At 42.9% G+C, this 21428-nt stretch overlaps 1 protein-coding gene across 1 annotated transcript in view; it reads right to left on the bottom strand.

Annotated features, from left to right (window-relative positions):
• LOC126272549 (cytochrome P450 6k1-like) overlaps positions 1–21428 on the bottom strand; it is a 122382-nt gene that overhangs the window by 32315 nt on the left and 68639 nt on the right. The gene's annotated exons all lie outside the window — the stretch shown is intronic.

Genomic DNA, 21428 nt, shown 5'->3' with positions numbered 1-21428 from the left:
GTAAAAGGTGGAAGAATCAGCAATTATCAACGGCGAGAGGATCCAGAAGGCAGTGGTAACCATTGCGTTAAATACACACAGCGTGTATCCACAGGACATGTGGCCTGTAACTGAAAAAGTGTCATGGTGATCTCTCCATTCGGATTCCTGGGAGGGAACTGCCAAGGCGGAGGTAACTATGAGACAAGGACTGAATAAGCAACGAAATGATAACGTTCTATGAGTCGGGTCGCGGAATGTCAGACGTTTTCATTAGGTAGTAAAGCTAGAAAATCTGAAAAGGGAAATACTAAGGCTCATTCTACGTATACTGGGCATCGGTGAAGTGAAATGGACAGAAAATACGGATTTCTGGTATATAGGGTGATGTGAGCATCAGCAGGAAACGGTATTACGGGAGTAGGATTCGTCATGAACAGGAAGATAAGACAGAGAGTGAGTTACTGTGAACAGTTCATTGATAGGGTTGTTATTATTAGAATCGACGACGAACCAACACCGACAACAATAGGTCAGGTATACATGAAGACATCGCAACCAGGGGATGAAGAGAAACAGAACGTATATGAGGATATTGAACGGATAATTCAGTACGTAAAGGGAGATGAAAATCTAATACTAATTGGGGACTGCAATGTGATTTAAGGGAAGGGAGAATACAGGCATGGCAGTACAACAAGAGAGGAGATAGACTAATTGAGTACTGCAATGAACTTCAGTTAGTAGTAGTGAATACTCTGCTCAAAAATTACAAGAGGAGGAGATGTACTTGGAAAAGGCTGGGAGACATGGAAAGATTTCAGTCGCACTGCGTCATGGTCAGGCAGAGATTCTGAAATCAGATATTGGATTGTAAGGCGTACCCAGGAGCAGATACAGACTCAGATCACAATTCGGTAATGATGAAGAGAAGGTTGAAGTTTAAGACACTAGTCAGGAAGAATCATTGTGCAAAGAACTGGGATACGGAAATACCAAGGAATGAAAGGCACACTAAGTTCGCTGAGGCTACAGGTACTACGATAATGAACAGATCAATAGGCAGTTCAGTTGAAGATGAATGGACATATCTAAAAAGGGCAATTACAGAAGTTAGAAAGACAACCGTAAGTACAAGGAAGGAAACAGTGAAGAAATCATGGATTACAGATGAAATACTTCAGCTGGTCGACGGAAGAAGGAAGTAAAAAAATTTTCAGGGAAATTTAGGAAATACATACATATAAGTCACTTAGGAATGAATAAAATAGAAAGTACAGGAAAGCTAAGGTGAAATGGCAACATGAGAGGTGTGAAGATATCGAAAAATAAATGATTGTCAGAAGGGCTGACCCAACATGCAGAAAAGCCAAAACAACCTTCGGTGAAATTAAAAGCAAAAGCAGAAACGTTAAGAGTGGAACGGAAATTCCACTGTTAAAGGGAGCGGGTAGGAACAAACAGTACATTGAAGGTTTCTATGAATGGTTCAAATGGCTCTGAGCACTATGGAACTTAATATCTGAGGTCATCAGTGCCCTAGAGCTTAGAACCACTTAAACCTAACTAACCTAATGACATCAGACCCATCCATGCCCGAGGCAGGATTCGAACCTGCGACCTTAGTGGTCGTGCGGTTGCAGACTGAAGCGCCTTGAACCGCTTGGCCAGACCGGAAGGTTTCTATGACCGAGAGGACTCGTGTGATGATTTGACAGACAAATAAACAGAAGTCGATATGTAAGAGATACGGGATCTAGTAATTGAATCAGGAATTCGAAGAGCTTTGAAACACTTGAAATCAAATAAGGCAGAAGGTACAGAAAACATTACTCTGGAATTTCTACAATCACTGGGCAAAGTGGCAACAAATGAATATTCTCGTTGGCGTCTAGACTATGTGTGGCTGGTGATATAGGAAAAACATCATCCACAGAATTCCTAAGACTGCTAGATCGGACAAGTGTTAGAATTATTGTACAACCAGCTTAACATCACATGCATTCAAGTTGCTGACAAGAATAATATGCAGAAGGAAAAAAATGGTTCAAGTGGCTCTGAGCACTATGTGACTTAACTTCTACGGTGATCAGTCCCCTAGAACTTAGAACTACTTAAACCTAACTAACCTAAGGGCATCACACACATCCATGCCCGAGGCAGGATTCGAACATGCGACTGTAGCGGTCGTGCGGTTCCAGACTGTAGCGCCTAGAACCGCTCGGCCACCAAGGCCGGCTATGCGGAAGAATTTAAAAGAAAACTGAGGATCTCTTGGACGACGATCAGTCTGGCTTCCAGAGAGGCAGTTCTCATGTTGCGGTTGATAATGTAAGCAAGACTGAAGATAAATCAAGACCCATTCGTAGAATTTGTCGACCTGGGACAAGTGTTTGACAATGTAAAATGGTGCAAGAGTACGGAATCCAGAGAAAAATGGGGGTGAGCTACAGGGAAAGACGAGTAATGTACGATATGTACAAGAACGAAGATGAGAAATTTTGAAATTTGTGGTAAGTTCCTATGCGACCAAACTGCTGAGGTCATCGATCCCTAAGATTACACACTACTTAATCTAACTTAAACCAACTTACGCGAAGGAAAACACACACACCCACGCCCGAGACAGGACTCAAACCTCCGACGGGGAGAGCCGCGCGATGCGTGGCAACGCGGCTCACACCGCACGGTTACCCCACAGGGCAACCAAGAGGGGAGAAAGAAGAGTGGAAGACCAAGAAGGAAGTGCACGGATTAAGAAGAGTGTAAGACAGGAATGTAATCTTTCGCCTCTACTGTTCAATCTATGCGTCTGAAATTCAAAGTGAAAGGATATCAGTATTGATTCTCTGGTGGCATTGCTATGCTCAGTGAAAGTGAAGAATTACAAGAGCTATTGAATGGAATGAACAGTGTAATGTAGAATATGGATTGAGAGGAAATCGTAGAAAGACGAAAGTAATGAGAAGTAATAGAAATGAGAACGGCGAGAAACTTAACATCAAAATTAGTCGTCACGAGTATATGAAGTTAAGGAATTCTTCTACCCAGGCAGCTAAATAACCCGTGATGAACGGAGCAAGGAGGACATAAAAGCCGAGTAGCACTGGCAAAAAGGGCATTCCTGGCCCAGAGAAGTCTACTAGCGTCAAACAGAGGCCTTAATTAGAGGAAGAAATTTTTGAGTAGAGTATGTATGTTTGGAGAACAGCACTGTATGTGTTGTGTCAACGTTAGACGCTACGCCTAGAGGTTGCGATAATCGATAGCGTTCCAGCAATTGCAACCTCTCTGGACTCGCTGGCGCTTGCAGCACCGCCGTATGGCTCGAACAGAGACTGGCAGATCGGAGCGTCCGAGTCAGCTACAGGTCGTGAGTGAAGCCAGATTAGAATAGCCTTCAGCTCGCTAGGTTCGCAGCCTCTAGTTCGCGCATGTATTGCGCAATTAATACCAGAATTCTGTTATCTTCTTGTTGTATAATCCAGTTAATGTTTGTTAATGAGTCATTTGTATTCAAGAAAGATGGTTGTTATTAGTTATGTTCCTGGTGTGCACTAGCAAGACAAAGTTAAGTAAAAGCTATTTGCTAAAGTATTCCAGTACTGATTATTATAGAATATTCCAGATTCCTACAACCATCCCACTCGTGCTAGCCTCTATCATCCCACTGCAAATCCCAGGGGTACCGATCGAAAAGCATCCTGCATTTGTGTGAGGTCATGACATGCTGTCATCGACCTTGTCATCAGTAGTGGTAGTGGGACACGGACTCTGAGAAAACCGGAACAGAAGAGAATGGAAAAATTTGAATGTTGAAAATTCGGCGGACTGATAGGAATTAGGAGGTTCTCCGGAGGATCGCCGAGGAAAGGAACATAGAGAAAACGCTGACAAGAAGAAGGGACAGGAAGACAGGACATCTGTTAAGACATCAGGAATGACTTCATGGTTCTAGATGGAGCTGTCGACGGTGAAAACTGTAGAGGAAGACAGAGGCTGGTTTACATTCGGAAAATAATTGAGGACATAGGTTCCAAGTGCTACTCTGATGGAAAGGTTGGCACAGGAAAGCAATTCGTGGTGGGCCGCATCAAACTAGTCAGAAGAGTGATAAAAAAGGAACTGATCAATTGTAAATCACATAATAAGTAGAAAATGGAACTCGCGACAACAAAAACGTAGTATAAATGGTAAATACACTCTTGGCTGTAGATGTACAATTTTGTTGAAATGTTGACAGGCAGTACAATTACCTTTTTTTCTAGCTTACACCATCTGATCAAAAATATAGGGACATACCAGAATTGACCACTAGATGTCACGAGATGCGCACTCGGCAGTATAAAAGGAGACAAGAAGGTATTGTGTTGTTAATAGGGAAGCAGCAACAGCAGAATGGGTCAGTCGGGAGAGCTAAGTGACTTCGAACTAGTCATTCGATGTCAGCTGAGTAACGAATCCATCAGGGATATTTCAACCCTTCTAAAGCTGCCCAGGTCGACTGGTTATGATGGGATAACGAAGTCGAAACGAGAAATAACAACCACAGCCAAAGCTAGACCATGCAGACACCGTGTACAGAGGACAGGAACCGTCGAGCACTGGCAAGGGTACCGTAGTTCCGAAAAACCGCACGAAATCAGCGTAAGGAATCACTCTAGAGTTTCACGGTACTACCAGCAGTCCAGTTAGCACAATGACTGTGATTAAGCAATTAAAATGAACGGAGTACAATGGTCGAGTAGCTACTCACAATCCATATAATTCTATTGTGAACGGTATGCGACACTTGTGGTGATGTGAAGAGAGACGACACTGCACTGTGGACGACTTGAAACAAGTGATTTGGAGTGATGAATGACCCAATATACTATGGCAAGTCGCAGGAAGGGTTTAGGTTTGGTGAATCCTATCGAACCTGACCTCCTGCTGTGTGTAGTTTGAACAGTGAAGTATATTGGACTTGGTGTTATGGTATGGGGTGTTTTTCGTGGTTAGGGCGTGGTCCCCTTGTTGTGATTAAGGAAACGCTAAATCCAGAAGGCTATGAATACATTTTACAGCTTAGTGTACTGCATATAAGAGGGGAACAGTTCAGGGATGATGATAGTTTATATCAAGACGGCAACGCACGCTCTGATAAATCAGCATCTGTGAGGTAATGGTTTGTCCACAGTAAAATTCCTGAAATAGACTGGCCCTCCATTCTTCTGACCTGAACCGAATGGAACAGCTTGGCACTGAATTGCAACGTCGCATTTAATCCAGAGACCGGCATTCAAGATCGTACTTTCCCTGGCTCTGGATCTTGAGTAAAAATGGGCTGTCATTTCTCCACAGACATTAAGACACCTCACTGAAAGTGTCTGTATCAGGTTCAAGCCGTCATGAAGGGGAATGGTGGACACACCACACGTTAATCTCCACATATAGCTGTCCGGTTACTTTTGATCAGATAGTGTACAGCTTGCAGTTGTTGCTATCCCTGCCTTGAAGACATATATTAGTTATCTTGGCTCTCTCGAGTTTGGGTGTGTAAATTTCGTTTAAGTATTGAGATGAGAACCTGTTGTTTCATGTTCATACTCTATGAACGAATGGCAGCAGGTACAAATGTATATTTACAGTTCTCACGCTCATGCTGTTCTGAAGCTTAAGGATTATAACCAACGGTGACACTTATACAACGTATGTTACATGCCTGCATTTTGGTACTATAAACGGTGTCGCAGAAGGAATGGTCAGTATTCAGGGATATGATAGGATTGATCATCTGAAGCAAAAAAAGTGTAGTAAAAACGCATTTCTTAAGAGCTATGAGCACTACTTCATCTTCGATACAGTGAAAAAAAATCTCTTTTAATGCAAGCTCTTTGCTTTCCATATTTTGGGAGGAGCTAGAATAGAAAAAAGAAGAAAAAATTATCTAGTAAACATGGACTCTAAAATGCATAGCTTACGAGCCATGAGCACTTGTTCAATAGAAGAGGTGTATTTGTGAATGTCTTGTATGTAATATTTTCGTCATAATATATTTTAATCCCTGAACCATGAAAGTTGCCACAGTGTGATGTTATGTGATGCGTGTGTCAGCGTCACAGATAACCATACCCTAAATATAACGACATGAAGAAGCATCTGTGGAGAGAACAGCCTGATGTCTGATACCTCAAGGGGGCAGGAGACTTTCCAGCTGTTGCAGGTGCAACAGTCTGGATGACTGATCTCGTCTTGTAATAGCAGCCAACATGGCCTCGCATTGCAGTCACTGAGAACGGTCGTAAATGACGCTATTCAGCTCTGCTATATGTTTAACGACGATGACACATTCCTGGGTAAAATATTCCTGAAATAAAAGAGTCTGCCATTTGGATCTCCGTTACGAGGCTTCTCCAATGGAAATAGTCGCCGTAAAATTATAAATTTAAGGGTTGCCGAGGGCACTGTAATTCTGTGAGGGGTGGCAAATGACTTGAAAGGGCAGTTCAACGGTATGAGTAGTGTTTTGAAAATTGGTTTACACCAACAAAAGTAAAACAAGGGGAATGTAGAGTAATCGAAATAATCAAGAATTGCTTATGGAATTAAATTAGAAAATGAGACTAATAGTAGTAGACAAGTTCTGCTCTTCGAGCAGCAATATAACTGACGACAGCAGAGGTGAATACGCAATAGCAATACCAAGAGAAGTGTTTCTGCAAAAGAGGATTTGGTTAACATCGAATATAAATTAACAGTTAGGAAGTATTCTGGTAGTGTTTGTCTGGAGCGCAGCCTTATATGGAAGTGAAACATGGACGATATATAGCACAAACAAATAAAGAATAGAAGCTCTAGAAATTAGCTCTTACCTAAAAATGCTGAAAATCCGATGGATGATCGTATAAATACTGAAGAGATATAGAATCAAATAAGGGAGAAAGAAACTTTAAGCCACAACGACTAAAACAAGGAATAGGTTGACAGGAATCATCTTCAGGTATTATGGTGGGTAAAAATTTAGAAGCAAGTCAGAGTTTGACTACAATCAGCAAATTCAAGTGCAGGTATGTCTGATTACCTAACGCAGGCGTGAAGAGACATAGATAGGATAGGCTAGTACGGAGAGCTGTATTAAACCGCTCTGCAGACTGAAAAAGGCAACAACAACAACTTTTGATTTGTCTAAGATGATAAGATGCCAATATTTTTCATTTGCGATGCTTCTACGTCTGTCTGTGGATAAAGAATTAATTCTAATACGTCAGTACGTTCTCTGCAATATTGAATACTATAAATTCACGAGTGTAGCACATGTCAGGAAGCACATTACTTTTCTTCTTTGTTTTAAACCAATCTAACCAGTTACAAACCAAATAACGTTTTATGTCAACTGACTCTTCCGTCACTTCTTGGTAGAACAATTAAAAACGAAAACATTACATATGTTCTATAAGATTAAATTATTCCAGTTAACCGTTTCTCAGCTTGCATCATCAGATAGTAACTATCTCTGTATGTCCATCTTCTCAGAGATGGTTGACGAACTCGGTTGTTCGGTACAGGGTGTCAAATCAAACACCTTTGCCGTCTAATTTCCAAACTGTTATTTTATTTGGCTACAAGTTTCGGTGATTTATTACGCCATCTTCAGCTCCCTGTGTACAGACAACAATGGTAACAGTATGAAATAAATAACCGAAAAGGAAGGTGGTGTTAAGTCTTATATACAGTGGTAATACGTAATAGCATAACAATGTACATAGCAGTACAGGAAATTGCATAAAGTTATAGTGAAATTATGGAATAAAATAAGAGAAATTGCACACGGTATTAACTTAAACTAGTGAAGTACACTAAGTAATCAAAAGTATCCGGACACTACCAAAAACATACGTTTTTCAAATTAAGTGCATTGTGCTGCCACCTACTGCCAAGTACTCCACATCAGCAACCTCAGTAGTCATTAGACATCATGAGAGAGGAGAACGGGGCCCTCCGCGGAGCTCAGGGACTTCGAACGTAGTCAGGTGATTGTGTCACACGCGTGATTTCCACACTCCTAAACATCCCTAAGTCCACCGTTTCCGATGTGGTAGCGAAGTGGAAACGTGAAGGTACATGTACAGCACGAAAGCGTACAGGCCGACCTCGTCTGTTGACTAACACAGGCAGCCGACATTTGAAGAGGGTCGTAATGTGTAATAATCAGACATCTAACCACACCATCACAAAGGAATTCCAAACCGCACCAGGATCCACTACAAGTACTATGACAGTTTGGCGGGAGGTGAGAAAACTTGCTCGTAAGCCACACATCACGCCGGTTAATGCCAAACGACGCCTCGCTTGGTGTAAGGAGCATAAACAATGGATCATTGAACAGTGTAAAAACGTCGTGTGGAGTTAAGACTCGCGGTACACAATGTTGCGATTCGATGGCAGGATATGGGCATGGCGAATACCCGGTGAACGTCACATGCTAGCGTGAGTAGTACCAACAGTAAAATTCGGAGGCGTGTGGTGTGGTCGTGTTTTTCATGGAGGGGGCTTGCATCCCTTGTTGTTTTGCGTGGCACTATCACAGCAGAAGCCTACAGTGATGTTTTAAGCACCTTCCTGCTTCCTACTGTTGAAGAGCAATTCGGTGATTGCGATTGCATATTTCAACACGATCGAGCACCTGTTCAAAATGCACGGCCTGTGGCGGAGTAGTTACACGACAATAACGTCCCTGTAATGGACTGGCCCGCACAGAGTCCTGATCTGAATCCTATAGAGCAACTTCGGGATGTTTTGGAACGCCGACTTCGTGCCAGGCCTCGCCGGCAACATCGATACCTCTCCTCAGTGCAGCACTCTGTGAGGAATGGGCTGCCATTCACCGAGAAACTTTCCAGCATCTGATTGAACGTAGGTCTGCGAGAGTGGAAGCTGTTATTAAGACCAAAGGTGGGCCAACACCACATGGAATTCCAGCATTACCGATGGATTACTTTTAAGTAATGTTCAGCCAGGTGTATGGACACTTTTGATCACATAGCGTATATACGTCATATAATCGTAAAAAAGAACCTACTAAACGGTGGTCAATATTGCATGTCATGCATAGATAATCACGGTATAATGCTAATGCAATGCCCGTGAAACATCTGGAGTAAAACAATATAGACGTATACTGACGAGTACAGGGTGATGGTAAAACGTTTGATTACATGTAGACATAAAAACTAGTAAAACATATACCACGTGTGAGAGGTCAACCCCATATGTTTTACTATACAGGGTGATTCAGAAATGCATGTAAATATTTTAAGGGTGTATTTGTGAGGTAAATATAAGACAAAAATGTTCTATAAATGTTTTTCCATAAACGTTTAATTCCAGAGTTATCGTTAAAATACGAAAGTCATGTCCGTATCAAAACGACGTCAGTGCAAGCAGCAGGATGCCATATTCTGGTACGTAATGCACATACGTATCTCCCAACAGTTGATTCGAAACTGCATGAATAGTGTTTGTTTGTGTTTGCAATTGCTGTTTACTCCTACTGTACAGAAGATGGCGCTGATGTTGTTGGTAACGGAAACGTACTCCCTGTCGTTCATTCATCGTCGGAAGGCTACAGGTTTCGTGCACATGATGTACTCAAACAGTGAGTATGCTGATATGCACCTTGTGTATGGTGCAGCAGATGGAAACGCACTTGCAGCAAGACGAAGGTACAGTGAGCTGTTTCCAAGACGACGGTTACCAAGTCATCAGACGTTTGTATCTGTGGACAGACGTATGCGGGAGTATGGCATTCGTCCTGGGCCACATTCAGGTCGACCACTTGAGCATGCAGTGAACGTCGAGGAACATGTTTTGGACCTGGTAGACCAAGATCCAGCCATCAGTACGAGACAAATTAGTGCAGCTGTACGACTTCCACAATCTACTGTATGGCGGCTGCTTCGGAGACAACAGTTGCATCCATTTCACCTGCACAAAGTGCACGAATTGACACCTGCAGACTATCCTCGCCGTCAGCAATTCTGCCAGTGGTTACAAGAGCGTCATTTGAATGATCCAATGTTCATTCGGCGGATATTATTCACAGATGAGGCCATGTTTACTCGTGCGGGTGTAATCAATTCGCATAATATGCACCAGTGGGCTGTCGAGAATCCTGGCGCGAGAATTGTGCGTGGATATCAACATCAATTCTCCATAAACATCTGGTGTGGTATTGTGGGGAATGACTTACTCGGACCTCATGTTCTACCTCCAAGGCTGACTGGGCACGCTTACCGCGAATTTTTGGAGGGGGAATTGCCTGGATTGTTACAGGATGTCCCTCTTGCAACACGAGCCACCTTGTGGTTTATGCACGATGGTGCTCCTGCCCATTACAGCTGCAACGCAAGGGCGTACCTCAATTATGCGTATCCACATCGATGGATAGGTCGCGGAGGACCAATTGCTTGGCCAGCCAGATCACCTGACCTGAACCCTTTAGACTTTTATTTATGGGGCCGACTAAAGACATTGGTGTATTCTTCTGCAGTACCGAACAGAGAAGTGCTACAACAAAGAATTGAAGGTGGTTGTGAAATTATTCGTGGAGAGTTGAACGGACTGTGTAATGTGCAGAGACCATTGCGGCGACGAGCACGGGTCTGTCTGCAAGTTCAGGGACAGCATTTTGAACATGCATTGCATTAAGATTTGTGCAAATACAGTACAGTACAGTCTGTAAATTCTTCACGTATTTTCCTTAGTTATTTTGCATTGATTTAGTTCAATCAACAGGAACTAAAGTAATACAGTATTCGCGAGGAATTGTTTCAGTTTGTTATGTCGCGTTTATTTACCAGTTTGCGTTTTTAGTCCAAATGCACTGTAATTAAACTGTGAACTCTGGGAAGTAAATACTTTACGTTGTATTGAATTTATTATCATGTTTTGTTCATAACTCTGTAATAAGCCAAGTATAGCAAAAATTGTATAGAACATTTTTGTCTTATATTTACCTCACAAATACACCCTTAAAATATTTACATGCATTTTTGAATCAAACTGTATATGATAAGATTTAATTAAATGTTTTACTTTCAGACTGTACTCGTCTACATTGTTTAACTCCAGTTTACTCACTAGTCTAAGTTAATGCAGTGTGCAACTGTTATGTTATTCCTCAGTTTATCAGTACCTATATGTTACTTCTTTAACTGCATGGGATTGTTATGTTATTACATATTACTGCTGCATATATGTCTTACACTACTCCCTTTTAGGTTATCTATTTCATAGTGTTACTATTGTTGTCTGTACATAGGAAGCTGAAGATGGCGTGGTAAATCGCCGAAACATAATAAAATAACAGTTGGGAAACTAGACGGCTGAAAGGTGTTTGATTTGACATCCTTAACTGACTATCGTTGCCAAGAAGTTACAATGTTTGTAAACTGTATCTGAAAAGATGATGAAAAGACTGAGGCACAAACATACAGTAATATCATCTTTGACAGTGCGTTAGTAATGCAGTTTAAAAGGTTAATAAAGTTGAACAATAAATGATTATAAAGGGAGCAAACCTGGAAAAACATAATGATTTTTAACAATATTTTTTTTTAATTTTAATAATAATTTTTAATAATAATTACTTCAATACGTGTTACACACGGAAAGCAACACAGAAACCAAGTAAAAGAACCAATTAACAACTGTAACAACCTAATTTATGGATAGCATAAACAGTCACAATTAAATAAGGAGAAATGAACAAATACAGGGAAAAGTAGGAAGGAACAACCACTGTGAAGTAATGGAAAACTGAGGCTCACGTGAAGTTTAGAAGTGGGTATATTTAAGAATTAATCACCATTGGGCGCCAGATGTGTTTTCAAATTAATCACCATTGGGCGCCAGATGTGTTTTCATTTCCAATGTTTCAGAACACATTGAGGTTTTGGCCTTTAACTGCTAAATGAATGACTTGGGACCGTGGTTGGTAGTTGCGGCTCTCATTCTGTAACGCTCAGCAAATATGGAGCCATAATTCTGCAACCTACAGCTGCGTTCATGTTCAGTCAACCTAGCTGCTACGTTTCCGTTTAAACATTTCTAAGCTCGGTTCATCACAGTCACAATGACAATGCAAGTCGAGGAAAGTCCCTCCTCGCCGAGAAACGCCACGAATGCTCCATTCTGCACCATACGACGGGCATAGTTGCTCTCCGGTTCTTGTACTCCAGCATCGAATCGGCTGCTATTTTATCTGTATATCCTCTACCAAACGCAAGGGCATAAAATACCAGATTGGTTATAAGGATTGTCAAGAAGAAAACTGCAAGGCTGTAGAAGCATGCATAAGTAGAAGAAACGTAGACACCTCCTACAGTGATATTAAGACACCTTTAGAGAACAGTGATGCAACTGTATGAAGATCAATAGTTTAAATGGCAAGCCAGAACTACGCAAAGAGAGAAAAGCTGAATCATCGAAGGAATATACACTACTGGCCATTAAAATTGCTACACCAAGAAGAAATACAGCTGATGAACGGGTATTCATTGGACAAATATATTATACTAGAACTGACATGTTACTGTATTTTCACGCAGTTTGTGTGCATAGATCTTGAGAAATCACTACCCAGAACAACCACCTCTGGCTGTAACAACGGCCTTGATACGTCTGGCCATTGAGTCAGAGCTTAGATGAAGTGTACAGGTACAGCTGCCCATGCAGCTTCAACACGATACCAGACTTCATCAAGAGTAGTGACTGGCGTATACTGACGAGCAAGTTTCTCGGGTACAATTGACCAGCTGTTTTGAATCGGTGAGAGATCTGGACAATGTGCTGGTCAGGGACGCAGTCGAACATTTTCTGTATCCAGAACATGCGGTCGTGGATTATCCTGCTGAAATTTAGGGTTTCGCAGGGATCGAATGAAGGGTAGAGCCATGGGTCGTACCACATCGGAAATGTAACGTCCACTGTTCAAAGTGCCGTGAATGCGAACAAGAGGTGACGGAGACGTGTAACCAATGGCACCCCATACAACCACGCCGGGTGATACGCCTGTATGGCGATGACGAATACACGTTTCTAATGTGCGTTCACCGCGATGTCGCCAAACACGTATGCGACCATCATGATGCTGTAAAGATAACCTGGATTCATCCGAAAAAATGACGTTTTGCCATTCGTGCACCCAGGTTCGTCGTTGAGTACACCTTCACAGGCGCTCCTGTCTGTGATGCAGCGTCAAGGGTAACCACAGCCGTGGTCTCCGAGCTGATACTCCATGCTGCTGCTAACGTCGTCGAACAGTTCGTGCACATGGTTGTTGTCTTGCAAACGTCCCCATCTGTTGACTCAGGGATCGAGACGTGGCTGCACGATCCGTTACAGCCATGTGGATAAGATGCCTGCCATCTCGACTGCTAGTGATACAAGGCCATTGGGATCCAGCAGGACGTTCCGTATTATCCTGCTGAACCCACCGATTCCATATTGTGCTAACAGTCATTGGATCTCGACCAACGCGAGCAGCAATGACGCGATACGTTAAACAGCAATCGCGATAGGCTACAATCCGACCCTTATCAAAGTCGGAAACGTGATGGTACGCATTTCTCCTCGTTACACGAGGCATCACAACAACGTTTCACCAGGCAACGCCGGTCAACTGCTGTTTGTGTATGAGAAATCGGTTGGAAACTTTCCTCATGTCAGCACGTTTTAGGTGTCGTCACCGGCGCCAACCTTGTGTCAATGCTCTGAAAAACTAATGATTTGCACATAACAGCATCTTCTTCCTATCGGTTAAATTTCGCGTTTGTAGCACTTCATCTTCGTGGTGTAGCAATTTTAATGGTCAGTAGCGTACATATAGGCTATTTAAGGGCAATGAACTCGAAAAGAGAGGGAAGATGAAGTTGATGAGGATTATATGGCAAATATGGTACTGACAGTCTACGTTTTACATCTTCTCTATTTCGGCGATCATCTGTCATTTTACTGCCAAAATAGCAAAACTCATCTACTGCCTTCAGTGACCCATTTCCCGATCTGATTCAGTCAGCATCACCGAATTTAATTCAGCTACATTCCATTACCCTTATTTTGCTTTTGTTAATGTTCGTCGTAATCCTCCTTTCAAGACAGTGTCCATTCTGTGCAACATCTCTTCGACGTCCTTGGCTGTTTGTAACGTAACTACAATGTCATCGGCAACTTCAAAGTTTTTATCTCTTCTCCGTGAACTTTAATTCCTTCTCTACATTTTTCTTTGCTGTTCTCTGCTGCCTGTGTCCAGTTTGAACAACATCTGCGACAGGAAAAAACCCAGCCTCACTCCCTGCACAACTACTGCTTCTCTTTCATGTCCGCCGGCCAGAGTGGCAGAGCGGTTCTGGGCGGTTCAGTCTGGAACCGCGTAACTGCTACGGTCGCAGGTTCGAATCCTGCCTCGGACATGAATGTGTGTGATGTCCTTAGGTTAGTTAGGTTTAAGTAGTTCTAAGTTCTAGGGGACTGATGACCTCAGATGTTAAGTCCTATAGTGCTCAGAGCCATTTGAACCATTTGAAAATTTCATGTCCTTCGACTCTTACAACACCGCTTTATTTCTGTACAAGTTGTATACAATCTTCCACTATCAGTATTTTGCCCTTACTGTTTTCAAAGTTTCGAAGAGTGTATTCAAGGCAACACTTTCAAAAGTTTTTTTCGAAGTCTACAAAACATATAAACCTAGTTATGCCTTTCTTTAACCAATCTTCCACAACAAGTCGTACGTTTAGTATCGCCTCTCATATTCCAACATTTCTCTGAAACCCAAACTGATCTTCCCCAAGGTCAGCTTCTACCAGTTTTTCCGTTCATAATTCATGTGAGTATTTTGAAACATGAGTTTTTTTAAACTGATAGTTCGACAATGTAGAGACCTGTCACCATCTGTTTTCTTTCGAGTTGGAATTATTAGACTGCTCCTGAAGTTGAGGGAATTTCCGCTGTATCGTATCCAAAGTTGTTATTGTTGTTGTTGTTGTGGTCTTCAGTCCTGAGACTGGTTTTATGCAGCTCTCCATGCTACTCTAGCCTGTGCAAGCTGCTTCATCTCCCAGTACCTACTGCAACGTACGTCCTTCTGAATCTCCTTAGTGTATTCATCTCTTGGTCTCCCTCTGCGATTTTTGCCCTCCACGTTGCCCTCCAATGCTAAATTTGTGATCCTTTGATGCCTCAGAACTTGTCCTACCAACCGGTCCCTTCTTCTGGTCAAGTTGTGCCACAAACTCCTCTTCTCCACTATTCTATTCAATACCTCCTCATTAGTTATATGATCTACACTTTTAATCTTCTGCATTCTTCTGTAGCACCACATTTCGAAAGCTTCTACTCTCTTCTTGCCCAAACTATTTATCGTCCATGTTTCACTTCCATAAATGGCTACATTCCATACAAATACTTTCAGAAACGACTTCCTGACACTTAAATCTATACTCGATGTTAACAAATTTCTCTTCTTCAGAAACGCTTTCCTTGCCATTGCCAGTCTACATTTTATATCCTCTCTAATTCGACCATCATCAGTTATTTTGCTCCCCAAATAACAAAACTCCTTTACTACTTTAAGTATCTCATTTCCTAATCTAATTCACTCAGCATCACCCGACTTAATTTGACTGCATTCCATTATCCTCGTTTTGCTTCTGTTGATGTTCATCTTATACCCTCCTTTCAAGACACTGTCCATTCCGTTCAACTGCTCTTCCAAGTCCTTTGCTGTCTCTGACAGAATTACAATGTCATCGGCGAACCTCAAAGTTTTTATTTCTTCTCCATGGATTTTAATAGCTACTCCGAATTTTTCTCTTGTTTCCTTTACTGTTTGCTCAATATACAGATTGAATAACATCAGGGATAGGCTACAACCCGTCTCACTCCCTTCCCAACCACTGCTTCCCTTTCATGCCCCTCGACTCTTATAACTGCCTTCTGGTTTCTGTACAAATTGTAAATAGCCTTTCGCTCCTTGTATTTTATCCCTGCCACCTTTAGAATTTGAAAGAGAATATTCCAGTCAACATTGTCAAAAGCTTTCTCTAAGTCTACAAATGCTAGAAACCTAGGTTTGCCTTTCCTTAATCTTTCTTCTAAGATAAGTCGTACGGTCAGTATTGCCTCACGTTTTCCATCATGTCTACGGAATCATTCGGTAATTTTCACATCTGTCAACACCTACTTTCTTTGGGATTGGAATTACTATATTCTTCTTGAAGTCTGAGGGTATTTCGCGTGTCTCATACATCTTGCTCACCAGATGGTAGAGTTTTGTCAAGACTGGCTCTCGCAAGGTCGTCAGTAGTTCTAATGGAATGTTATCTACTACCGGGGCCTTGTTTCGACTCAGGTTTTCCCGTGCTTTGTCAAACTCTTCACGCAGTTATGTATTTCCCATTTCATCCCCAATTACATCCTCTTCCATTTCCATAATATTGTCCTCAAGTACATCGCCCTTGTATAGACCCTCTATATACTCCTTTCACCTTTCTTCTTTACCTTCTTTGTATAGCACTGGGTTTCCATCTGAGCTCTTGATATTCATGCAAGTGGTTCTTCTTTCTCCAAAGGTCTCTTCGATTTTCCTTTAGGCAGTATCTATCTTACCCCTAGTGAGATAAGCCTCTACATCCTTACATTTGTCCTCTAGCCATCCCTGCTTAGCCATTTTGCACTTGCAAATACAGAGGGTGGAATAAAATAAGAAAACACCAAAACACAATATAGTACCATGCCTAATATGGCGTAGGAAAACCGTTGGCATTCCAAATAGGATCCAACAGTCTAAGATAAATGTAAATAATGTATCGTTTTCAAGGACTATTATCCCATTCTTATTTTCAAAATAGTGGCTACTTTAGGTAACGATGGTGTAGGTGGGTAGCAATCACGCAAACTCTTATCCAAAGTAAACAACAAAGGCTCAATATAATTGAGATCTGGTGACTGTGGTGGTCACAGAAGATGCGATACTTCATCATCGTGCTCACAAAACGAGACCTGGACCATGTAAACTGTGTGAACCGGGGCCTTGTCATCTTGCAGGAGAGCATCACCATTGGGGAACCAACACACAACCAAGGGGTGGACTTTAGCAGCCAAAATGGTCACATAATACTTGAAGTAATGTTACCTTTCAAAATAACCGCTGGCCCATGGAATACCACGATATAGCTGGCCAAATCATCACAGAATCCCCGCCATGATTCACTATTAGGCCACAAGTTGGAAACAGTGTGAAGCAAGACTCATTTGGTAAAATGACTTTCTTACACCTCTCCATAGTTTAGGTTACATGGCTTCGGCATCACGTTTTCTGTGCGGGTATATGAGTTCCTGTAGTTTCCGGCTTCTGGGGCTCTCTCTATCTCTTTTTTGTGTCGACAGTGTTTGGGAGTGCTAATGCCAGTCCTGGAGTGACCACTGCAGCTGTCGTCCTCTTACATTTCGTCCTAACCCTCTTCCACGACCATCTGTCACGATCACTCAACACACACTTTAGTCCGTTTGGTGACTCAGCGGACGTTCTCCCGCTTTCCCTGTATCCGGTATAAATCTTCGATAGTGTGCCTCTGAAATACACTACTTGCCGTTACATTGCTACGTCACGAAGATGACGTGATACAGAGGCGAAATTTAACCGACAGGAAGAACATGCTTTCATACGCAAACGATTAGCTTTTCAGAGCATTCACACAAGGTTGGCGCCGGTGGCGACACCTACAACGTGCTGACCTGAGGGAAGTTTCCAACCGATTTCTGATACAAAACAACAGTTGAGCGGCGTTGCCTGGTGAAACGTTGTTGTGATGCCTCGTGTAAAGAGGAGAAACGCATACCATCACGACTTTGATAAAGGTCGGATTGTAGCCTATCGCGATTGCTGTTTAACGTATCGCGTCATTGCTGCTCGCGTTGGTCGAGATCCGATGACTTTTAGCAGAATATGGAATCGGTGGGTTCAGCAGGATAATACGGAACGTCCTGCTGGATCCCAATGGCCTCGTATTCACTAGCAGTCGAGATGACAGGCATCTTAACCACATGGCTGTAACGGATCGTGCAGCCACGTCTCGATCCCTGAGTCAACAGATGGGGACGTTTGCAAGACAACCACCATCTGCACAAACAGTTCGACGAGCTTGCAGCAGCATGGACTATCAGCTCGTAGACCATGGCTGCGGTTACCCTTGACGCTGCATCACAGACAGGAGCGCCTGCGATGGTGTACTCAACGACGAATCTGAGTGCGAAAATGGCAAAACGTCATTTTTTCGGATGAATCCACGTTCCGTTTACAGCACCATGATATTCGCATCCGTGTTTGGCGACATCGCGGTGAACGCACATTGGAAGCGTGTATTCGTCATCGCCATACTGGCGTATCACCGTGTGTGATGGTATGGGGTGCCGTTGGTTACACGTCTCGCTCACCTCTTGTTCGCACTGATGTCACTTTAACAGTGGACGTTACATTTCAGATATGTTACCACCCGTGGCTCTACCCTTCATTCGATCTCTGCGAAACCCCACATTTCAGCAGGATAATGCACGACCGCATGTTGCAAGTTCTGTACGGGCCTTTCTGGATACAGAAAATGTTCGACTGCTGCCGTAGCCAGCAAATTCTTCAGATATCTCACCAATTGAAAACATCTGGTCAATGGTGGCCGAGCAACTGGCTCGTCACAATACGGCAGTCACTACTCTTGATGAACTGTGGTATCGTGTTGAGGCTGCATGGGTAGCTGTACCTGTACACGCTATCCAAGTTGTGTTTGACCGTTATTATGGCCAGAGGTGGTTGTTCTGGGTACTGATTTCTCTGGATCTATGCACCCAAATTGCGTGGAAATGTAATCACATGTCAGTTCTAGAATAATAAATTTGTCCAATGAATGCCCGTTTATCATTCGCATTTCATCTTGGTGTAGCAATTTTAATGGACAGTAGTGTACGAAAAACTTCGGCTCTCCTGGTTACGGAAGTACACTCCTTTCAGTACCAACAATTTGCCCATGTTCGATTTCACCGAGCTCCGATATAATGCATCCAAAACAGCACAGAACACTTTTCTGACCACCAATTTATTGAGGATGGCCGGCCGTTTTGTCCGAGCGGTTATAGGCGCTTCAGTCCGCAACCCCGCTGCTGCTACGGTCGCAGGTTCGAATCCTGCCTCGGGCATGGATGTGTGTAATGTCCTTAGGGTAGTTAGCTTTAAGTAGTTCTAAGTCTAGGGGAGTCATGACCTCAGATGTTAAGTCCCTTAGCGCTTAGAACCATCTGAACCATTTTGTGAGGATGTTGCACAGGCGCCGGTCGTGGTCAAACACGACAGCGCTACCGGCAGGCTTGGCTGGCACCTGCGTTTACGTACAAGCAAGCATTTCTCCATATTTTTGTTCAACCCCTGTATCTTGCACGGCAAGTGGAATAGTTCCATCATGTGTAGGTAGGTCTGAGGGAATGTCATCTACTCCAGGGGCTTTCTTTCGGCTTAGATCACTCAGTATTCTGTCAAATTCTTTTCGCATTATCGTTTCTCCCATCTCCCTGGTACACAATGATATCCACGTACGACAGTACATTAACACTTTGCCAGAGAAACGAAATCAAAATGGCGGAATACACTGCATTCCATACCGTGCGGTCTAGGGCGTCTTGCCACGGTCCGCGCGGCTCCCGCCGTCGGGGGCTTGAGTCCTACTTCGGACATGGGTGTGTGTGTGTGTGTGTGTGTGTGTGTGTGTGTGTGTGTGTGTGTGTGTGTGGTCCTCACCGTAAGTTAATTTAAGTTAGGTTAATTAGTGTGTAAACTTAGGGACCGATGACCTCAGCAGTTTGGTCCCATAAGCCCTTACCACAAACTTCCAATTTCCATCAATGGGTTGAGCCCTTTGGTTTTTGTTCCTCTGTCACGTGCTATGGTACTATGGCGTAGGAACATTAATCTGTACCAGGACTGTAGACATGTACCTGCAAAAAACGTAATTATGAAACTTCCTGGCAGATTAAAAGGTTCGCAGAAGAGCTTCTGTAAAGTTTGGAAGGTAGGAGATACTGGCAGAAGTAAAGCTGTGAGTACCGGGCGTGAGTCGTGTTTCGGTAGCTCAGATGGTAGAGCACTTGCCCGCTAAAGGCAAAGGTCCCGAGTTCGAGTCTCGGTCGGGCACACAGTTTTAATCTGCCAGGAAGTTTCATATCAGCGCACACTCCGCTGCAGAGTGAAAATCTCATTCTGGAAACGTAATTATATTTTTTGAGCTGGTCATTAAAACTATGACTTTCCTATATGTGACACCTTTTGCATTGTACATAGGTACCTGGGTTCTTTCTGGGGGATAATAGAGCCTGATTACGTAGGTGGGGCTAGAGGATAACTATATGCAATACGAACAAAACACGGAATGAGGTCCGACTGCAAATGCGTGTGATGCTTTAGGATGGAGGTTAACAGCACCACGGCGGAATAGTCCGACCTGCAGAGGGCATTTATACAACAATGAGAAATAAGGAAGAAAGAAAGGTTGGGGTCCAACTTCCCGTCGACGATAAGGCCTTTAGAGTCGGATCACAAGCTCGATCTGGTGAGAGGTGAGGAAGGAAATCTGCCGTGTCGCTCCAGAAGAATAATACCGGTATTTCGTTTAGAAAATTTAGGGAAAGCACACCAGTTGTCGGAGGCGTTACCGCACGCACTGCTGGACGGGCTGACATAAATTTACATTGTTTTATCCTGTTCAGACATGTGACAGTATCATATCCCACACAGACGATCTCTACGCAAAGGAATGTCACCACACACGATAAAGCCGCTTTTTCCAGTATACCTCGTATCGATACCAGTGCGTTATGTACTGCAAAGATTCTAGGTCAACTTTCACTGCAATTATTGCCACATTCATTGTCTTGTTTTTGGTTGTTTCGATGACTCCTTAACTTGTGCGCAAGGATGCATCATACATCACTGTAACTGAGGGGTCACAATGGCTGACTACCTCGTAAGGGGACTGCGGCCATTTCTCGGATTTCCAGGAACATTCCCTTGGTTAGAGGACTGGACGAAGTGCTCTTGATAACAGGAAAACAATTGAGCTAACAGCGTTTTTCCAGTGTATGTCGTATCCATGTCACTGTTCTACGTTTCGCCAAGTTCTATGGTTAGTGTTTAATGCCCACTATATCGCCATGTACCACCACAGATTGTGAGTTCCTTACACAGTTCTAGGTTATTCCAAGGACTTTTCGCTTCTTGAACAACAGAGGTTATTTTTAATGGTGTCCACCAGCTCATTAATATACAGAGTGAAAAATAAGGATACTCGCACACTTCTCTGGGACACACTAAAAGTAACTTCTATACAGTATATGGTGATAAATCACACTCCAAAATGGCAGACTGT

This window comes from Schistocerca gregaria, chromosome 5 (genome assembly GCF_023897955.1).
Source record: "Schistocerca gregaria isolate iqSchGreg1 chromosome 5, iqSchGreg1.2, whole genome shotgun sequence".
NCBI lineage: Eukaryota > Metazoa > Arthropoda > Insecta > Orthoptera > Acrididae > Schistocerca > Schistocerca gregaria.
Note: the sequence above shows the minus strand (reverse complement) of the source record. Positions and strands in the feature narration are given on the sequence as shown.